Genomic DNA, 23,279 nt, shown 5'->3' on the forward strand with positions numbered 1-23,279 from the left:
TTTCTTCTCTCAGAATCTGAAATTAACTGTGGACTTTTCTGTCCCTAAATTAGAGAAAGGGCCAGTAAGAGGTAACTGAGTTAAACAATATTTATCTAGTCTCCTTAATGCAAGACCAATGACAGAAGCATCCATTCTAACTTGCCATTTATATTGGGAAAGACTTAAACTGCTTGATTATAGGGCTGAATTGATCAGTTACATGTTTTCACTGATGAATGCTGAGACTGTAAAAATGATAACCTCATTCATTTTACTTCCAAATACTGTTAACATCCATGACAGTGCTCATACTGTACCCAGGTTGTTGTTGTTTTAATTCTTTTCTTTTTCTAAATTCAAATGTGCTGCATGGGAACTTGATAAATACATAAATGTTCTCTGGCACTACCACAGAATTGAATGCCTATAAAACCACACTAATATTTCAAAATAAACTGATATCATATAGGTGGGAGGTCGTTAACCTCTAATTCTGCAATTTTTTGTTTGTTGTTTAGTTGCTAAGTTGTGTCCGACTCTTTGGTAACCTTGTAGACTGTAGCCTGCCAGGCTCCTCTGTCCATGTGATTTTCCAGGTAAGAATACTGGAGGGGGTTGCCATTTCCTTCTCCAGGCGATCGTCCCAACCCAGGGATTGAACCTGCATCCCTTATGTCTCTTGCATTGGCAGGCAGGTTCTTTACCACTGAACCACCTGGGAAGCCCAATATATTCTGCAATTCAAAATGCAATTCCAAACTCTAGTGTCTATGATTCAGTTCAGCTTCTAGATAACCATCAAAGTTGCTTATCAGAAATTTCCTGTTCCTCATTTCTGGTTCCCTCTGCTTATTCCTTTGTAGCTAACCTGACAAATGATACAATGCATATTTCAACTCCCATTTTTGAGTCTATACTAATTCACAATTGCTCCAAGAAACAAAAGGAAGGTAAAAGGACAAATTCTGGCTGTTTCCAGAGAAGTCAGTGCATAGTTGGATCACTGCACTATGCAATGCACTTTTGACATAAGAGAACAGAGAAAGAAATATGTCTTCTGGGGAAGATGTGAGTTGTTACAAAAGATCATAATTATAAAAACTAGTTGAGCTCTTAGAAGAAACCTGTGTTTTACGTTGGTAAGAAAATAATCTTTCTCTGTCCCCACTGACATATATCAGCTTGGGTATCAATCTGGAGGTGAAAATATGTTTGGAAGGGGAAGTTGAGGTAAACGAATACAGAAGTAGAACTAGGAAAGGGAAAGGCCACAGGTTTAGTTGGGAAGACCTGGGAGGTTCCTCCAGAGAGAGTGAAAGTGTTGGCTGCTCAGTCATGTTTGATTCTTTGTGGCTCCATGGACTGAAGCCCGCCAGGGGATTTCCCAGGTAAGAATACTGGAGTAGATTACTATTTCCTTCTCCAGGGGATCTTTCCATGCCATTTCCTTCTCCAGGGGATCTTCCCAACCCAGGGATTGAACCCATGTCTCCTGCATTGCAGATGGATTCTTACCATCGGAGGCACCAGGGAAGCCCCATAGAAGACTCAGCTTATTCCAGGCTTTGACTGGCACCAAACATTTTGAGATCTCTCTCCTCTTTGGCCATATGGAGGATGCTGTTTTAGTATAGCTCCCTCAAAACTGTTGAATCCTTGCTGTGAGATTTTCCCTGAGCAGATAGTTGGTTGGGAACAGTGGCTTTCACTAGGGGTGAGGAATAAAAGGCCTAGATCTCAGTGCAGGAGTTGTGCAGAGTAATCCCTACTCACCACAATTTAACCAAAAGTTAGATCTCACCAAATCACTGAGCATTCACATCAGAAATGACTGGAAGAAAGCATTTGGTTTTAATGAGAGCCAGAAAGGTTAAGTGACTTATGTGAAGTCACTCAGCTTGTGATAAAAGTCAGAATTAGAACCCCGTTCCCTTGACTCCCTGCCTGTATTATCTCCATAATATCACAATACATTTTGAACTTCCTTTTCCAGTAGAGACACAAGAATAAATTAAGAAGAGAAGATGAATCTAAGTGAAGCAACTTGTTCACACACTAATCCTGAGTTACCTTTTCTCAGACTTTCCATATATTAATAAATCACCTAAGGCAAGAGAGCACAAAGATGCCCTGAGCGTGTTGAGGCCCAGGCCCCAACCTCTGTGCACGCACTGCAGTGTACCGTTCAGCTGAATCTCATCACTGTAACATGAGGTCTTCAAATGCACTGCCAACTTAAGATGCATTAATTTGATTTTTCCACCTTAGTTTACCTTGGGAAAAAGAGGTCTTTTGATAAAGTATAGAGCTTACGTGGTTCTCAAAATAATGACACAAATGTGTGGTTGCAGAAATAACATACTGCAAGAGGCCTTACATATACAGAAAACTAAATAGCCAAGTCTGTAAAAATTACCACTGACAGATTCAATGTTACATGTAGGAATAAATTCTTCAAAGGAGTCACTGGAGAACCAATTTAAATGCTTTCAGAGCCTAAAAACAAGCCAAGAAACATGGGCACAAAATAGGGATTACTTCATGCTTCCAACCATATTTTTCAATAAGAACATATTATATAGGGTATAGTTAAATTTTAAAAGGCATGGCACACAGTTCAATGCGTAATGAAATATTAGGAATAATGGATACCTGCTGAGCATACTTCTGCCATCTGCATCTCCCTGACATTGAGGAGATCCCAACACATGCTTCTGTTAGCAAAGTTCATAGCAAATGAAGACAATCTCCAGATTTGTTAACTGAAACATTTGCTGGAATGAATCTACCATCTCCAATGACAGCCTTTAAAAATGCCAAGGGTGGATACGTAGTTTGGTAAATTGTAACTTCCATAGGTAGCACTAGGGAAAGGACCTCAAACAGCACAAGTATCTAAATGCTTCACCAGTAACTGTAACTTTTATTAATCTCTTCTGATTATCAAAGCCATTCATCCTCCTTACAGAAGACTTAGAAAAATTGGAAAAGTATAACGTAGAATACAAATCCCTCACATTCCAGAATATATAGTCTCCATTTACATTTTGTTGTTTCCTTTGAGACTTTTCTCTGAGCGCATACATTTTATGTAATTGGGTTAAAACTGTGTTCCTAATTGTAAATTTCTGCCTAACAACAACAACAATTCCTCCTCCTCCTCTTAGAAACTTAAAAGTTAACTGGCCAGTTTCCTCAGTAACCACTCCCTGTCCTCGGCTCCCCTTCCTCAGCCCACCTTTTGCAAACCCTTTACAGCCACTTCCTCTCCCATGCTTCTTCAGACACCACTTCATCTTTCCTGCTCTCCTCATTTCAGAGGATTATTAATCCCTCCCACCTGCTTACGGTCTTTACCCTGTTCTCTTCATTTGGGGTTTATGCTACCATCTAAATGAAGTCTCAGGGTGGTGTCTGGGGGTGTGTGTTGGTAAATATGAATGCATTTGGGAAGACCTCTCGAAATGCAGTGTGGAGAGTATATTGGAGGGGCAAGGAAGTGGGCAAATGAGTTGTGGTCTTTGGGTCATTACTGCTGGGCCCCTACAGAATGAGCATCACACGCCAGTGTGGCGGGAGCTGTACGAGACACTGGCAGGGCCTCCTATGGGTCCTTCCAGGAGCCCAGGGCACTAACTGTGGGCAACCACGCTCCTGTCCCAAGGCTGGTGAAGCTAAGGCTGCCTTTCATTTCCCCAGCAGTCAACAGATCTCTAAGCAGCCAGAAACCGTCACTGGGTGCCTTACCTCCTTCCCTCAGAAAATGGAATGTTACCATTCCCAATGTTTGTTACCTGACCCTTTATTTTTCCAGAAGTTGGGTAGATGACTCAGAGCACTGGAAAGGGGACAGGTTTCTGCTTCTCTAACAAGCCCTTGTCTTGATAGACATGACTGACCTTTCTATTTACATCGTAATACATCAGATTCTCTGTTTTAGGCTCCAGATAATGGATGGAGGGCAGTGAGAGGATGTGTGTGAACTTTCTGTCATGAAGGGCAATTTGCAGGAACTAATCATCTTACAATAGTTGGTCATAAGAAAGAAATCCATCAACTCAGCATCCTAATTAGGTATTTATATTCATGAACATTTCTTGACTCTAAGGAAATTTTTGCCAAAGATCCCTCCTAGGAATGTTAACAGTGTTACAATGGGAGAAAAATGAGGGGATGTTTAAAGTTTTGTTTGTTTGTTTTTTAACAGTTGTTTTCATTTATTTGGCTGTGCCCAGTCTTAGTTGTTTGACCTGGGATTTTTAGCTGTGGCATGTGAAATCTTAGTTCTGTCATGTGGGAACTGACCAGGGATGGAGCCCGGGCCCCCTGCATTGGGAGCTTGGAGTCTTTAGCCATTGGACCACCAGGAAGTCCCGATTTACAGGCAAGTTAAACACATTTTTTACTGCAAAATTTTCTACTGTTTAAAAAATTTTATTCTGAAGTGTAAATCCCCAAGTCTTCAGCCTCTGCCAGGTGTATTTGACCACAGAGCATGTTCATTCATTGTGAGACAAGTTGGGAGATGCAATAAATGAAGACATTTTATGAGTTCAGCTACACTTTCTTTCTTTACCATCCATATTTAAGTCCATGATTAAAGCTGCTAATATTGTACTTCTAGGGGAATAATTTCAAATGACACATTTCACCCTTGAAGAGAGCATTTCAGGGTATGGACACAAGTCTATTTCCAGTATTTCTAAGGATCACCTGCCAGAGGAGGGGTCACTTTACAGAAAGGAGTTGCTGAGCCCTCCCTTGCTACTCATGCAACAAACTGTTGCACACTTGCTGGTCAGGGGAAGGAGTTGGTCTCTGCAGTAATTTATCCCAGGGAAATCTGTGAGCCCACCTTGCAAAGGAGGACCTTTTTCGGGTGTGAAAAGACAGAAGTTTCCTAGACAAATTGCAGTTGGTGATTTCAAGTTTTTTCCAAAAGGAAATCTGATTACTCAAGAGGCAGTAGGCAACAAGAGCTGCAGGGGTAGACAGAGACAGGCAGCTAGTATTCAGGAGCTGTGGATATCAAAGATGTTACTGGCTCTGGTTTCAGACCTTTTGTGAACCTTGCTACAGGCTCTATTCATCTCCCAAGGCTTCTGTCAACCATCTGTGGAAAACGTGATGTTAGCTTCCAATATGAAATCTACAGTTAATTTTTCATGTGTGTGCTTGTTAATCTGTCTTGCAGTTTGTTGTGAGCTCACTTTCCACTTCTTTGTAACTTCTAGTACACTGCTTACACAGGGTGTGTGTTGGTTCTCAGAGACTGACTATGTATATCCCACCTAAGAGAAAGGCTGAGACTTTCCTGGTGGTCCAGTGGCTAAGACTCCACGATCCCAATGCAGGGGGCCTGGGTTCAAACCCTGATCAGGGAACTAGATCCCAAACACTGCAACTTAAGACCCCAAATGCTGCAATGAAAATCCCACGTGCTACAACTGAGACCCATCACAGACCTGTCACAATGTTTAAAATAAACATTTTAAAAAAGAGAGAAAGGCTACCTCAGTTCAAGGTGGTCTCATAACTCTAAGTCAACAAGCCCTTGAAAGGAGGGTTGTATGAAACCTATGTGTGGGAAAGAAAGGATCTGTCTGATTTGCTATGCTCACTGTTCTCTTTTGCATAAAATGTGGAAATGATCTGAACAACAGCATTCTCAGGATAATGGAAAAGAGTTAACAGCCTCAAGCTGCAGTGAAGTTTAATGTTCCTATTCATATAAAGTTAAATATAGATACATATTTGAGCTCCATTTCATTTTCCAACTTGTTTTCTTTGTACTTTAATTCTTAATAGCTGTGAAGTTCTGCCTTGTGCTAATGTACTTTTATCTTCCCTGCAACAACAATAATTGCAACGAAGGAATTTTTTTTTTTTAATTTTCAAAGAGAAGTAAAATTATATAATCTGATAGATTTCTTTTATAAAAAGAGTTATGCAGACTTTTGAGGCATAATACCATATCTGATTCCTTTTTATAAAGTTATTCATTTAAGTATCTTTATATGAAGATTTCACTAAGAAATAAGCCTTGCAAAAAGAATAAAGCATTTACCTGACTCTCCCTTCCTAAGGAAATACACTAGATTTCTGAGCATGGTAGCTGTCACATTACCTCAATACAGTTTTTACTCTATTACTTCTAAGCTGGGTGATCTTGGACCTTTATTTAAAACTTCCAAACTTATTTGTCAAATCATTCTAAAATGCCAGTTTCTCTATTTTCTCCTTTTAGGGTTGTGGAGTGAACTGAGACAGAATATAAGAAGCATTCAATGAACACTGCGCGTTTGTTGCTAGCCTAATGACCTGGCTGCTATTTCAGTTGAAGACAGTGTTTCCATCCAGTCTCAGCTCCTCAGAGCCTAGAACTATGTCCAATATTTATTAGGTTTGATACAGGTCTATTAACAAAATAAGTATAATCACTAATTTCTTCTTCTAATACTGGAGATTTTTTGATATCCAGGTGATCTAAAAAAATTTTTTTTAATTAATAGACAATACTGGAGGATTTTTGCTATTCAGCTGATATAAAAAATTTTTTTTTAATTAATAGACTTCATCTCCTAAGAGCAGTTTCAGGTTTATAGAAAAAATTGAGCAGAACATACAAGGAATTCCCATACACTCCCCTCAACCCTCCTCCTGTTCAGTTCAGTTGCTCAGTCATGTACAACTCTTTGTGACCCCATGGACTGCAGCACACCAGGCCTCCCTGTCCATCACCAACTCCTGGAGTTTACCCAAACACATGTCTATTGAGTCAGTGATGCCATCCAACCATTTCATCCCCTGTCGTCCCCTTCTCCTCCTGCCTTCAATCTTTCCCAGCATCAGGGTCTTTTCAAATGAGTCAGTTCTTTGCATCAGGTGGCCAGAGGGGTGGCTGGCCTGAAGCTGAAGCTTCAGCATCAGTTCTTCCAATGAACACTCAGGATTGATCTCCTTTAGGATGGACTGGTTGGATCTCCTTGCAGTCTGAGGGACTCTCAAGAGTCTTCTCCAACACCACAGTTCAAAAGCATCAACTCTTCAGTGCTCAGCTTTCTTCATAGTCCAACTCTCACATCCATACACGACTACTGGAAAAACCATAGCTTTGACTAGACGGACCTTTGTTGGCAAAGTAATGTCTCTGCTTTTTAATATGCTGTCTGGATTGGTCATAACTTTTCTTCCAAGGAGTAAGCATCTTTTAATTTCATGGCTGCAATCACCATCTGCAGTGATTTTGGAGCCCAAAAAAATAAAGTCTGACACTGTTTCCACTATTCCCCCATCTATTTGCCATGAAGTGATGGGACCAGATGCCATGATCTTAGTTTTATGAATGTTGAGTTTTAACCCAAGTTTTTCACTCTCCTCTTTCACTTTCATCAAGAGGCTCTTTAGTTCTTCTTCGCTTTCTGCCGTAAGGGTGGTGTCATCTGCATATCTGAGGTTATTAATATTTCTCCTGGCAATCTTGATTCCAGCTTGTGCTTCATCCAGCCCAGTGTTTCTCATGATGTACTCTGCACATAAGTTAAGTAAGCAGAGTGACAACATAGAGCCTTGACGTACTCCTTTCCCTATGTGGAAACAGTCTGTTGTTTCATGTCCAGTTCTAACTATTGCTTCCTGACCTGCATACAGATTTCTCAAGAGGCAGGTCAGGTGGTCTGGTATTCCCATCTCTTTCAGAATTTTCCACAGTTTATTCTGGAAAATTAATCTCCTCCTGTTAGATTCTATTATTTAATATATATTTTTATTTTTAATTGTAGTTTAATTGCTTTACAATGTTTTGTTAGTTTCTGCTGTACAACAACATGACTCAGCTCTAAGTATACATATATTCCCTCCCTCTTGAGTCTCCACTCACCCATCCCACCCCTCTAGGTCATCCAGAGCACTGAGTTGAGCCCCCTATGCTATGCAGGGGTTCCCCACCAGCTATTTTACATGCAGTAGTCTATACATGTCAATGCTACTTTCTCAATTCTCCCACCCTCTCCTCCTCCTCTGTGTCCACAAGTCCTATTATTAACATCTTGTACTGATGTGGAACATTTGTTACAACTGATGAACCAATACTGATACACTATTTTTAACTGAAGTCTACAGTCTAATTTGGGTTCACTTTGTATTGTACATTCTGTGAGTTTTGACCAATGCACAATGGCACATATCCATGGTGACTACATCACACAGAATCATTTCACTGTCCTAAAAATTCCCTGTGCCTATAGTTTTGCCTATTCCAGAATGACATAAGGCTGGAATCATACAACATGTACCCTTTTCAAACTGGCTTCTTTCACTTTGCAATATGCATTTCAGGTTCCTCTCAGACTTTCAAACAAAGGTACATTTTTTATTTAGGAATAGCAATATTCCTTGGCTGAGGACTCTCTACTTAATAAATAAATGTCTGCTGGCTTAAGGATTATTTCCGTGTTGAAACTACTATTCTTAACCTAATCATTTACTGATTTAACTGAAAGTAGGTGCACTCACAGGGGGACTCTGCATCTTAAAGAGGGGTTAAAAACAACCATTAACATTGATAATTAATATAAAAATACAAGGGTATATACTTCTCTTTTCCATTCCAAGATCAGTAAGTCCCTCTCTTCCTGGTGGGAGTCTCCATTAGCCCCACAAGTGGCTATGGACCTGTCAGGATCTCCAGATGAGACCTGGATAACAAGGCAAAATGATGGAGGATTCATTTTTTTTTCTCTTTACACCCTAATTGCTTCTGGGGAACCTTACTATCATTTCATTTGTAGTCTCTGCTCTAAGATCAGGCAATAGCAAATAATCACTCATAATACATTTAAAAATCTCTTTTATTCATCTTACCTCCCTCCCTGATCAAGCCCTGGAGGATTCCCCCTTTTCCCAGACGGGAGAGAGGGTGGGTGGGGGTAGCACCAGCACAGGCATGGCCAGCTTCAGACCAGCCTGTTCCACCAGATACTCGAGAAGCCTTTCAATTTCCTTTTACCTTTTCTTAATGTTTACACCTTTCAAGCACAAACAGTATGTCTCTCCACTGGTCTAAATTTAGAAAATGCACAAATCTATTTGGATCTTTCAGTGCTTTCTTAAAAGCCATCTCCCTGGGCACTTGAACTTCTCATAGGGCTTTTTCTGCGGAGACAAGGAATGAGGAGGCTCTTCAGCAAACCCCTGAAGCTGGGTCGTCTGGGTTTCTCTCTAGGGTTGCTGTTTCCCTTCTGTCCCACTTCCCTGTCTAATCCCAGGGGGTGACTCCTGACCAGACAGCACAGTGCCACAGGGACCTCCATCTCTAATCATGGTTTCTCTTGTTTACACTTCTAGAAGCATTGCCCTCTTCATCTCTAATCCTCACTGGAACCCTACAGGGAAGCAGATGTTATTACCACATTCCATAGATGCAGAAGTGGAAGCTCAGAACGGGCAGGTAACTTGGCTGATGTCCTCCAGCTGGTACGTGGAGGGATCCTGGGATCCCCAAGAGCTCCTCCTCTCTACCCCATTCCTCTTGCTCAGGACACCCAGGAGCTCTGGGAAGGGGTGGGGTGTCGACACATGCTTCTGAAGGTACCAGCACCACATTTATGCCCTGTTCCTTAGCTGTCTCCTTCCTCCGCACTAGGTGCCAGGTGTGACTGAGGAATATCACACTGTTAAGGCACACATCACACAAACAAGAACACGACCCAAAATGCCTAAGCTCAGCGCGAACAGTCTTAGAAACTTACCCAGGCATTACACACAGGCATTCTGCTGTTTGCTTTTGGTTTTTCCTCCTTAATTTTAATCCTCACACCTCTTCTTTATAAACTATGCCAAATATTCCATTCTGTCCATCCTTTGCTGTCATCCCCAGAGCAATTCAGACAATCTACTACTAAATGGCAACCCACTCCGGTATTCTCGCCTGGGAAATACCAGGGATACAGAAGCCTGGAAGGCTACAGTCCATGGGGTTAAAAAGAGTCGGATATGACTGAGCACCCATGCACACACTAAAAAATGTGCTTACCCGGGTCCTCAAGATAGGTCCCAACCTCTCCATATCTCTGGGCCTTGAAAACGTTTGTGTAGTTTCTCATTCTATAGTGGAAGTTAGAGGTTGATGTTTATGCTTCACATCAATTTCTAAATTAATATTTGCTATATCATCCTGCTAATTGATATGTACCTTTACTGAAATTTCAAATCAGTGTTTTGAAGTGGGAGGAAGGCAGAAAGCAACTTGCAAATTCTGTGCATAATGAAGTAAGGAACAAGCTCCCATAATGAAGACAAACAATTATACAACATTTGCATGATTCTTTTTTCTCACAACATGAGACAAGACACGGTAGCTGATTAGCACGCTGCCTTTGCTGCAAGTCTTGCTTCTTCTTTCCCCACCATTTGGTAGGATTCTCAGAGCCAAGAGCAGGTCACACTGCTTGGTCAGAGTTTTCTGATATTATCCTGGGGCCTGCTGGGCAGTCAAGACCACCCTGCCAACTTCAGCCTAACGCAGACTTCTTACTCTGTGACTACCCTGGGTTGTGTCCTGCAGCTGATACACATGTGCTCCAAGTGAGGCCCCCATTCAGGTTTCTAACCACTGAACTCAACTGGCCAGAGAGGACTGAGAACAGTTCTCACTAGTCCTGAGAGTATCTCCTGAGCATCTACTATGTCCCACCCCTGCGGTTGGTGCCAGAGATAAAAATGAACAACGAAAACCCCTGCTGCCCTTGACATATTCACTGCCCACCAAGGAAGACATGTTAGCAACAATGACATGAACGGTGAGTGCAGAGAGGAAAGAGTCCCAAGGCACCGTGAGAGAGGTCAGTCGATAAGGGTGAGCTCCAAAAGACTCTGAACCGGACATGTGATCCTGGGCTAATGGAGAGTCAGTGAGACTTTAACAGGCAGATGACAAGGAAAGATGTGTACTTCAGAGAATATACTCAGGCTACCTGGACCTGATGGATATCATGTAAAATGATTATGATAGTGAATGCTTAGGGTGCCTGCTGTGTGCTGGGCCCAGCACTGGAGAAGACACCAGTGAGAAACCCTACCATCAATGCAGGCAAGCTTGGATCTGTCCACAGTGCCTCAGAAGCTGTCAGACAGCCTGTCAGAGAGTCTTCTCCAATGCAAATCCCAGCCCTATAACTTCCTAGTTGTGTCACTGGGTAGGTCATGTAACCTTTCATGCCTCAGTTTCTTCATCTGTGAAATGGGGCTACTAGTAGAACTCACCTCACAGAGTTATACTGTGAGGATTATTTGAGTTGTATGCAAAGTCCTCAGCATGGCTCTGAAACAGGAAGTGCATAGGATTTGTTCTCACTGTCTCAACTACGACCGGGGCTCGAGGTGGAAGCCATGGCCTGGAGAGACATTAAATGTGAGAAAAGGCGGGGTGTGGGACAGAGGGGGAAGTCCAAATGAATCTCATCATTTTGTCCTGGGCGATGAGGCAGATGGTAAACACAGCAGGATAGTCTGGGATGAGAGGATGGCAAGATTAACTTGGGAAATATTGATACTGAAGAGCCAGGGGATGTTCAGGTAGGAATATGCACGTGGGATATGAGCCTGCAGGGGAGAATGGGCAAGGCTGGAGAGCTGGAATCCTCAGTAAGATGTAGAAACTGTGGCTTGGAATGGCCCAGGGGGAGTAGGACGAGACAAGGAACCCGAGAAGACCAGGATAAGGGGCAGCTGGAGATCATGGGGGAGACTGACAAGGGCTAGTTCAAGAGCAAGAAGGAGCATCCAGCAAAAAATGGTACCGTGAGGCCAGGCAAGGGGTGGAACTGAACTCTTGAACAGAGGAAGCTAGAAAAGCAAAATGCTGCACAGAAGTGCCACAATGTAAGGACTGAGAGAAATCCAATCAGTTTGACAGCCTTTTGGTGGCTGTATCAGTCAGGGTTTAGTTAGCAGAAGAGAAACCACACTAGTTATTTCAACAGAGAAAATTTAATATAATGAATTGGGTTAACAGGAGTTAGAGAGAGCTAAAAAGGCGAAAGGGAACATGGAGAAAACACAGAGACTTTTAACTACAGAAGCAATGACCTCCCTGAGCACTAGGGAACCAAGGGCAGAGATGGGAGTCACTGGGATCCAGAGCCTTGGAGAAGAGGCCCCTCCAGAGCTGGGTGCTGCCCCCTCTGCAGCTCAGAGGGATCTCAGGGAGCTGGACTCAGGGAAGGGTCCCACTTGGCTGATGCCTTAGAACCTGGAGGGTGGACCCAGAAGGGCAGGAGCTGGGACCTCTGAGGACGAAGTCAAGACGGGGCTCTGGGGTGCTGGTAGAAGCAGGACCCTGGACCCCACTGCCGCATCTGGCATGTAGGGCTGCTGCTGTGGAGGTGCTAACCCAAACAGCAAGCAAACAGGAAAGAGCACACCCTTCCTGTGACCCTATCTGCTGGTCTCCCTCTAGTACTCCCCCTCACCAGGACCCAGAATACAGAGAAGAAAGAATTGGCCGACTCCTGGCCCCAGGTTCCCAAAGCAGCATCTACAAAGGTGGTTTGAGGCAAAGCAACCAGAGTTATTATTTGCACAGAAATCCTCCCAAGGGTAAGCTAGTGTTTACAGGAAAGCCATCTAGCAATGAGTTGAGAAGCAGAAATCAAGACAGTAAATCAGGACCATTTTTCCAAAACATTTTGCGGTAAAAGGGAAAAGAGAATAAAGTGGTAGGGAGAAGTAGATGCAATGTTCAGGATGGCTGTTTAACTATTTGTTAAGAAGGACTTGAACCCTAGAGCAGGCTTGCAGAAAGGTGAGAGCCCATGCTGGTGACTCAAAGCATCTGAGGAGACAAGAGGTGGATCTCGGCATAGAACTGGAGTGGGATGGAAAGGGGGAGTGAGGGGACTGGCCGAGAGAGAAGCCAAAGAACATGAACTTCTCTGAGAGGTGAAGAAAGATACTGTGCCAAAACCAGACAAACCAAAACACCCCCTTTGTAAGTGATGTGCTGGGTCTACTACTAAGTGATCCCAACAGAAGGTGCCCTCATCTCCTGGTGCACAGAATCTTTCTGGTCTCTGCATGGATCCTCACGCAGGCCTTCTCTAACCACCCTATCTGTCTAAACTCTTCACCTGCTCTCCTCACACACTTGAAATCCCCTTTCTGCCTGTCCTCCTGAGCACTCATATTCCATCTACCTTAATTATTGGGTTTATTGTTGTCTCTTCACAAGAGACACTGTGGCAAACACAGTTTTGTTCACTGTCATAATAACCTAAAGCGAAAACAACGCTTGACACAAAATAGCCACTTGATAAATATGTGTTGAATACATGAATGGATGAAATCCCCATGCAAGCACTACTGAAACAAAATAGATTGCTCCAATCAATCAACCAGGGTTCAGCCACTATCTGTTGGGCCCTAGTGGGGATACTGAGAAAGGATATGGAGGAGTCCCTTCTATCACAGAAGTTATAATGTTTGAAAAAATGAAGCAACTTAGCCCACATGGTGACAGAAGAATGACTGAACTCTGGCCGCCATCCTCCCAGGCTGCACTCTCCCCTGCAGGCTAGTCTCCAGTCATCTGTCTCTTTCTTGGACCCCTGGAGACTCACAGTCCTCAGCAGTCTTTCTGCTCCGCAGTCCAGGGTTCACTGCCTTTAGCTGATCAAGGTCATGGTTCCACAGGGCTGAGTTCTCAGCCCCTCCTGGGAGCAGGATTAGAGGGTCTGGGCCCAGCCATGCAGCTCTCACACACCTGATGCCCGTGCGTGTTTTGAAAGCCTCATCAGAGCTGACTTTGATGGGCAGCAGAAGCCCTGCAGGCAGCAGGCTGCCAGGACTGTCAGCCCCACTGGGGTGATGGGGGACGGGGGTCAAATCACCACCTGTCAAGGTGTTAGAAGAGACCTCAGACAGTTTTATGGATGCAGGGGATGAAAACCCACATCACTGAATGAGCGTGTGCTCTCCCTAGACTAGTCCCATACAATTCTGCTGCTTCCTTTATGAACAAACCCAAATTTAGTGTGCCCAATGCAAATACATACATACATGCACCACACAGAAATGCATAGACATCACACACCCTCACAACCCACAGACACAAGCAAGGCACTTGAATCACACACACACAATTGCAAGGCTTATTCTCAGCCAGAGAGTTTTGGGAAATAATTAACAGGATGAATGAATGAATGAATGACACTAATGTTTTATCTGTAATCATTTAACAGGATGGAGCACAGTAGCCACCTACTATCAACCCTTCCAGTTTTAAACACTTATTTACTGATACTGGAGTTTAATTTCTTTTAAGAGAAATTCAAAAGTCTGGAGAGTAAAGGGTTCCTCCCAAACACTTTTGCTGTTACTACCATTTATTATTTCTTTTAAAAATCCAACAATTTGTTGAGGACTTACTAGAGCTCTCTGAGAAGAATGGTAGTGTGTTTACTAATAAAGTATGCTGAAACAACAGAGTTGAGTTAATGGAAATTACACTGGACTGGGAGTGAACAGGATTCCAATCCTGTCTTTTTACTATTATTAGATGCAGCTGTCGGCAAACTACCTCTTCCCTCAGAGTCTTGATTTTCTCATTTATAATCCGGGAGGTGTGGTGGAGTCTTTACTTAAATATAATACACTGACCCTCCATGTACATCTACATTCTGTCCTAACACTTCCTAAAATATTAAAGAAGGAAAAAGGCTAGACACTTTAAGCATAAAAACCCATTGTGGAGACAGGACATCAACAAACTTCCAGGAGACGGAGAAAAGAGGTTGGAGTGGTGACTAATCAAACAAGTAGAGGAAGCCACAGACAAGAGCAAAGAAAGAAAAGCATACAGTCATCTGTCTGTTAAACCTGGGATTCTGGAACATCAGTTGTTAATAAAGGGTTGGAGAAATCCACAGACTGATTCTCAGCTATGGGGGGACTCTTGCTTTACACTCAGGGGACATTTGTCAATGTTAAAGACATTTTTGATTGTCATGACTGGCATCTAGTGGGTAGATGATGATGAACACCCTTTGATGTCCAGTACAGGTATCACACAAAAAATGGTGAAGCCCCAGTGTCAAAACTGCCAAAGTTAAGAGACTCCACTCTAGACTCAAGAGTTAACGTCACACTTCCAAATGCCCTCCTTACTGGCAGACTGCACTGTGTCCTCCGGAAGTTCATGTGCTGAAGTCCTAATCCCCAGTACCTTAGCATGTGACTGTATTTGGAGATAGGACCCTAAAAGAGGCAATTAACTTAAGGTGAGACTATTAGGGTGGGCCCTAATCCAATAGGACTGTTGCCCTTTTAAGAAGAACAAGGAACACCAGGGATACACACGCATAGAGGAAAAACCATGAGAGGATACTGGGAGAAGATGGTCATGTGCTAGCCAAGGAGAGAGAACTGGGAGAAACCAAACCTGCCCACACTTTGATCTGGGATTTCCAGCCTCCTAAACTGTAAGAAAATAGATTTCTGTTGTTTAAACCTCACGGTTTGTGGTATTTTGTTATGGCAGCCCTAATAAACTAATATACCCAATATACAATAATGAGAAGATTCTTTTCCAAAGAAATGGAATGCCCATAGGGAACAGACCTTCACTCTGCCAACTCTGGGTCCCTAGGATTACTGCCTACTTCCTCAGATGACATGAAAAGGAACTGCCAGCCTGCAAGCACTGCCTCCTTCCCGTTCACCTGCTCCTCCCTGCCCCATACACAGCTCAGGATCAGCTTATCGATGGTTCTTATACATGACAGAGCCGCCAAAGAGCGCTGAGCTTTTGAGGAAACTCTACAACATGAGAGAGAGACCAAGATAAACAAGCAGAACACATAACTCTGAAAGGAACAGGGTTTGGAAACACAATTTAACTTCTAAAAATTCTCTTAATTAATATTACTAGAAAGAGTAAAAATGTCATTGTGTCAACAAAATACAAATAGCTATCAAAGATGAACTATTATAAAAATAAAAATATGACTCTGAAATTCAAATAGATTATGAAGTCTAATAAATGGCCAGATAGCAGAACAAAGAGATGTAAAAAAAAAAAAAAATGAGAAAAGGAAAGATATATAGAGGATGAATCCAAGAGGCCTCACATCTAATCTATAGACTGACACAAAGAGAAAATCAAGAGGAAGAAATAAAAGAAATATCAAACAGGATTTTCCAAGAGTCAAAGGACATCAGTATACAAATTAAGATGCCAATCAAGAACCCGAGGCAAGGAGGTACCTAAGTCATGTACATGCACACACATATGCCTCTAGACTCAGTGTTACAAAAGCCTGGGACATCAGTAATAAAGAGAAGATAATAATATGATTCAGAAGGAAAGAGAAATTTTAAAGAAATTTTAAGAGAAATTTTAAAGGTACCTCTAAAAGACAAGAGGTCTGACCAGCAGGAGACCTCTCATTGTTGGCTACAATGGATCTTAAGACAGTAGAGCAAAGGCCTTCAGATTTCTGTGTGGAAATGGATGTCAACCTTGAATGTCATAGTCAATCCAACAAATAAGGATGAGGGAGCAAAAAGCCATTTCTAGAAATGCATACACTGAAAACACTACATTTCACAGCTGTAAGCAGTACTGCCTGGAGAGCCCTGGTCCTTCAGAGTGCCCTCTGTGAAGCTCTAAGTCCCCTCCAGGGTCTGGGATGTAACAGTGCTGGACAGGACAAACCAAGTTCAGACCTGGTTCTGCATGGGTTCTGGCCTCCAGGGTATCTTCTCTGAAATTTCCTATGGCCTCCTCTAGAGCCTGGGGTCACCAAGAGCCAGCAGAACCCCTTGCTGGGGCATCCTAGCTTAGACCAGGGTCCACGTGGGCCCCAGTTCCTTTTGATCCCCATCCTCTGTGCTCTCCGACCATCTACCCTGCACATAAGTTCACCAGGATGCCCTTACGACTCATGCCGTGGGGTTTCTTGAGGCTCTGGGCGGACCTTGGTTCCAGGCGGGCATCCTGGCAAGTGGATTGAGCCTGCTACCCAATGTTCTGTTTCTTTCACAGAACCATATGAGATTGGGCCATGTGGCAATGGCACTGACGATGGTTTTAAGTGACTCTCCAACATAAAACACGGGACAAGCTAGAGGGTCAGTACCAAGGACCTTCGGCCTGAGCTGCATGGGGGTCCCATGTCTCCATGCTTGCCTGGCTTTGTTTTGTGGTTCTGCCTCTGAATTTAGCACCCAAAGGCAACCAAGGGTGACAACAGGCATTCTTTATTCTGTGTGACCCCAATGATGTTCTCTCCTGCCTCTACTGATGTGAGGACGTCATGTTTTTCCAGTCAGCTGAAGCCTTCCTGATGAGGGACAAACATTCCTGCACCCAGTGAGGCCACTCTTCTCATTTCTCCTACAGTCCTGTCCTTTGATGGCAGAGAATAGAAGGCAGGGTGCAGTTAACATTAAAATAATCACTTTCTAGGAATGCAGTGATTATTGCAGAAGGAATTCAAGAGAAGAGTTGGAAGACATATTATTCTATATTTATGTTATAAAATTCCAAGTGGTAAATTCAGCATAACCAGGAAACAAATTATTATTCACATTTTCCTGCATACTCTGGATAAGACTTGAAACTTGTGGTCATCAATAAAATACAGCAATATTCATGAGTGGCATGATGGATGCCACTCACAAGTAATGATTACAGCATTATAAGTAATGATATAACCAGCATTCAACAAATGGTGTTACATTAATGCACAAATACAGATCTATATTGTTTCAATGCAAACAGGTTCTCAAGAGCTTGGCACTGTGAATAAAAAGTCTTGCTAGTTTTTTCTTAAAGTGGAAGATAGCTAGGAATAGTGCATTTGGCAATAAAGAATACAGAGACAAAGAAGAACCTTAGCATACACTGACTGAACATTAAATATGTAAATATCTCACCTCTATCTAACATTCTAAATTACATCCAACAAAACACTGTACTCCACATGGTCTTTGTAATGCTTTAAAAATCTGATTATTTATGTAGAAAGAGGTCCCACCAAAATGATTTGTCTGAGACCTCCCATATCTAGGAGCAGTTTTGAGGAAATTATTTGAGGGTTGATTTTAGCCTATTAAGTAAATTAAAACAAACAAAAACAGAAGTCCTGGGATCCAGGAAACAGGAGATTTAATCCAGAAAAGCAAACACAAGTCTCAGAATAACAAACGTGAGCACAAATCTAGAAATCAACCAGTGTAGCTCAGGAGAGAATAGAGGGTTCCTGGGGAAAAGGGAGAAACTCCTGGAAAAACAAAATGCCATATAAGAGAGGTGACATGATCACAGTTTTCCTCCTGGCTCTATAGTCAATCACTGTTACTTAACCACACTTACGTGAAGGGTTGATTGATTTTAAGCTTTTATAAACAACCTATAAGTAAGGCATGAGACAATTATGATCATAAAACAGAATGGAAATGTCATCGACTTTAGTAACACAAACATAAAAATTCAAATGATAGAAACTGGGAAGCTCAAAGCAGTGAAGGGGGAGGGGCGGGTGCCAGTGGCCTCATCTTTCCAAGTGTGACGTCAAGGATTATGGCCTTATGGTAAATTTGGAAATAAAGGAGTATATTTTTGAAGCTACAAAGTTATCTCATGAAGAAACTAAAACAAAGAAGTAATAAGACTATACTGGGAGGATGGAGAAGGACAAGGTAGGTGTAATGAACTAAATACTCATGTATCAGAGCAGCGGATGCAAGATAATGTCTAGAATTGAATTCATCAAGATAATACTTTTTAGAGAATGGATCAGAGGTGCTGTAGGAATAGGAAATTTGTTTTTCATTATAAATATTTTATTTTAAAACTACAGGCAGGCATTTCATTGATAAAAAGTAAATTTTAAATGTTTTGATGACTGAACAAGATGATTTCTAACGTTCTTTTCATATCTAAAATTCAAGGGAACAAGCTCTCAAATCTTAGTCCACTCAGGAAGAACCCTGGGATTTTTCCCTTCAGAAAGGCTGACTATCTGATCAGGAGCCAGTCCACGCCACTGGGAATCTCATAAATGCTGTTTTGATAAAGGTCAAATTTTCTACTCCTGACTTTATCTTCTCAACAGCTCTAGAAAGCAATTATTAAAACCATCTGCATTTTAGAAATGAGATGCAATGAGACAAAATTAATTGTCCTGAATGACATGAGCTTTAAATTGGTAGACTGCTACTGAATGCATGGCCTCGTTACTCCAAATTCTTGTCTTTCCCACTGTATTAAACTTCTTGTGCAGAAAGAGAAGACTAAGAAAAATTCTCTGTCCAAGAGTCAATCCCCCAGTGAGATGTTTATATAAATGCACTGCCCTGTGAATATAGGTTATGTCCTTCGGGAATCTGATGGAGGAAGCTCCTTCTCTATTTGGGCTCATGAACATAGGAGATCCATGAGCACACTTCACTAAGGTTTCAAGGGCTCATTAAAGGACCTGGAAACATCCATCCTAAGTGACTGGCTCAGAGAGTAAAGAATCTTACCGCAATGCAGGAGACGTGGGTTCAATCCCTGGGTCGAGAACATCCCCTGGAGAAGGGAATGGCAATCCACACCAGTATTCTTGCCTGGAGAATTCCCCAGACAGAGGAGCCTAAAGGCCTACAGTCTATGGGGTCACAAACAGTTGGACAACTGAGCGACTAACACTTTCTTGAGTGACTGGCACCAACATAGTGTACTGCATTCACAGGGCACAGGCTATGATCCTTTGGACCCCCAACTGCAGCATTTTCCCTGCTCTTTGGACCAAGCTCTTTCCTGACATCTTTTGCAAGTCCCAGTCATGGTGAGGTACTCCTGCACTTCCTTCTGATGTTGCAGTGAGGAGACTACTTCCAGGACAAGTGGCTGTCGGGAGGGGAGGACTCCAGGAAGATGCTGCCTGGGATGCTTCTCATGCTTGCCAGAGAGAACTTCCCAGTAGCTGTCTTCCCAGGGAGTGCTGGGCCACTCACGTTACCTGCCTCTGACTCCTGCTCAGTGCCACAAGGCGGCTGAACTTCTAAAGAGGGTACATTTCATGTTAATATAGCGACAGAGTCCTTGACCTACAGAAACACCACGGGAAACTGGAGAGAGCTGGTGTAAATTTCCACTGAGAATTTGACAATCTAAGTGGCTCTGCCAAATTGAAAACTGCAACCTCACAGCAACTTTGTAAACTCATTATGATCCCTCTGACCCCTCCTCTTCCCTTTGCTCCTTTCTCCTCTCCCAATCCTGGCTTCCCAGAGATGGGCTTCACAGGGTCCACCCCTTGGGCCAAAACACGTTGCCCCTTCCCTTCCCCTTTGTCTCTGAGCTTCACTTAGGAGATGGGCCAGTGACCTATATAATACCAGATGCTATGTATTCCTGTACTTTGCCTCCCAATAGCATGTCTGCATTCTCCAGGAGGCCATCAGTGCCTGTCTAAGTGCTTGACAGATGGAGAACATGTGGGCTCCATGGCAGGTATACTGATGTCACTTTGAAGCAAGTAACTCAGAACTCCTCAAATCCCCCCAAAGCAGCAACACCTGATGGCTGTCCTCGCACGGTGCCAGAGCTGTCCTGGGGCTCACTAGGAAAGACATCAGCCCCTTAAAAGTCCAACTGTCAACTGTGCTTACTGCAGTAATATTAGAGTATTTTTCTTTTGGCCTCTACATATTTCTTAATACTGTATTTTAATATTATTTCAGTTTTGTACTCAGGTTTTCTTGGGCCATAGTGAGACCTGATTTACCAAAAATTTACCAAAATTACATTATTTAGCAAAACAAACTTAGTGTTGATAGTGATCACCTCTTCAGTCCAAAGAAACAAGTGTACAAAGTTACTTTGACATGTGGACTTACATTTTTAATTTTTAGAAACATTTAAAAAATTCATAAAGGGAATACATTCAAAGGCTCAAATTAAAGATTTAAAACAAGAAACAAGGAGGCAGGGAGATAAGTTTGAGGAAAAGAACCACTTACATTATAAGTCTTAAAGAATGGTCACATTAGACTCATATACTCCAAATGATAACAACACGTTTTAAATAAACACATAGGCTCTGTCTTTCAGTGGCTGGGATATGTAAACTTAGCCTAAATTTCTTGAATGGATATGCAATAAATCTATTTATAACATTTTCTCTGTCCTACTTAAGTTATGACTAATCCTAAATAATTAGAGAGTCAGATGGCAGAGTATTTAAAGCAGCAAACATTCCAAACAAACAAAGGGTCATTTCTACTGAAAGCTGGAGACCTGAGCCCCTGTAGGTATATGGATATGGGACAACTCAGGAAGAGCTGCAAATGGAAACTGCAAAAGGAATCTCCAGAATGCTGCAGTCTCAATGTAAGGGGAAAAGGAGGTGCCTTAAAATGTGGGTTGTATGGTCATCTTGGGGCAGGGGCCAGGAGGACTCTCCACTTAATAACTTCAAAAGCAACTTTCACAGTTTTATGTGTATCTCATGAAATTCTACCATGTGAACCTTTCTCTTTAAAATTTTGAAAATAAAAACCTTTATCCAATTGTCTTTTTAATTATGCCAACATCACATCATTAAAATCTCTCAACCTCCCCCTCCAAGATAAATCTTTTATAAAGAACCCTAAGACTATCATTTCACTAACATTTGAAAATATTTTCTCAGCATTGTCCAACAGTGTTCAAAAACCAGCCTGATATATATAGAGCCTCCTTTGTGGAATAACAAGATTATTTTTACCATTTTCTGAATCTCACAAATCTGACCTGTCACCAGAGAACTTCTAAAAATATCAGGATGATAATGATATCCTTCGTCAGTTCCATCCTAGCTTGTGCCTTCATTACTAGCATTGGGTTTTTATGTATTTTCTGAGAGCCCTCTCTGATCACAGCACTCGTCATTTCACTGCTTCAAGATGTGGGACAGAATAGCTATCTTGGGAAGGTGGCTGATTTCCGCCCCCTGCCCCCCACCATTAAAGACAAGGTGTTTCTGCAAAACAGTCAGTTCAGTTTGCTTTCTGCCTATCTCTTAAATCACGTGTTTGAGTTGGAAGTGTATTGCAAAGGATCCTGGAAAACAAATGCTGACTGAGGAGGAAGGAACTTGTTTTTTCACTGCAGCCAATTCAATTCAGCAGCAGCATTTATCAAGCGCCTACTATGCACCAGGAATGTAAAGATGAATAAAATACTCTTTGCCCTCAAGTAGCTCACAGCTTACCAGGATAGACAATCCCAGTAACAAGTAACAACAAGCTGTGACAGGGCAATAAATCACACTGCTGTCTGTATGAACATATGAGAACACCTGTAAGGGAGCAGCAAATAGTACTGAGGGAAATCAGAAAGGAAATGTAATGCAAAACCAAAGGATATTTCACAGAGAGATCCCAGCAGTCTCTTGGTGCTTGGAAATGTGTCTCAATCTTGATATATCTGGAGCTGGAAAAACATCGTCTCTTAAGAGTTATTAGCCCCACCTGCTTTTGGGGTAGAATTTAGAATATATTCTTGGAGGTAGATCCTCTTCCATTTGTTCTTGGTTCATTTTTGGTGAGTCTTTAGTCATGCTTAGAGAGAAGCATCTACTCATTGGTCTTGCAGAAGCCCTGAACAGCAGGAGCATTTCAATAGCAGATACTTCATGTGGAGGATGTTTATTATTCTAAAAATGACAAAAGCTATCTTCAGATTAGGCAGGGATGTATCAATGATGTTGTTGACTATGACAGCATCTATTCCGTTGTCAACAGGTCTTCCCTTACTTTGACTACAGGAAGACAAGATATAAAGGAGATCCAAGCATGGGGAAGAACAGGTCTTGTCCCATTGGCAGGAGGCTAGGGCCAGAGGAGCTGGAGAAACAGCAGGGACTGTCTTCCGTGTTCACAGGGACATGACAATGGAATCTAGTAAGACTGATACTATCTTGTTTTAGATTTTTCTTTCTCTGTAGGAACATTTGTTGAACACCATTACCTCGTTTTGTGTTAATAAGCACTGGAGAATGAAGAGAAGGTTCTATATCCATTCTCTGGGGTAAAGTGAACTTAAGGCTGTAGCAAGATCAAAAAAATTTTTAGCAGATGGCCAGATGTGATCATGGAGAAGCTGGGAGAGAGGTGGAACTCTGGCAGCTGCCTGGTCAAGTGGCAAGGGGGAGACCTGAGGTCCCAGTTTTCCTTTTGAAAAATCTCAAGCAAGCCTGCTGCTTTCAGCCCTGTTCAATGTCCCTGCTTTCAGTGGTTCCAGGAGTTTCCTGTTCTAAGCCTTCCCA

The 23,279-nt window shown here is 42.3% G+C and overlaps 1 protein-coding gene across 2 annotated transcripts in view; it reads right to left on the reverse strand.

Moving 5' to 3' along the window:
* The window catches only part of CRH (corticotropin releasing hormone), a 77,729-nt gene that overhangs the window by 2,423 nt on the left and 52,027 nt on the right, over positions 1-23,279 (reverse strand). The gene's annotated exons all lie outside the window — the stretch shown is intronic.

This window comes from Cervus elaphus, chromosome 21 (assembly GCF_910594005.1).
Source record: "Cervus elaphus chromosome 21, mCerEla1.1, whole genome shotgun sequence".
Classification (NCBI taxonomy): domain Eukaryota; kingdom Metazoa; phylum Chordata; class Mammalia; order Artiodactyla; family Cervidae; genus Cervus; species Cervus elaphus.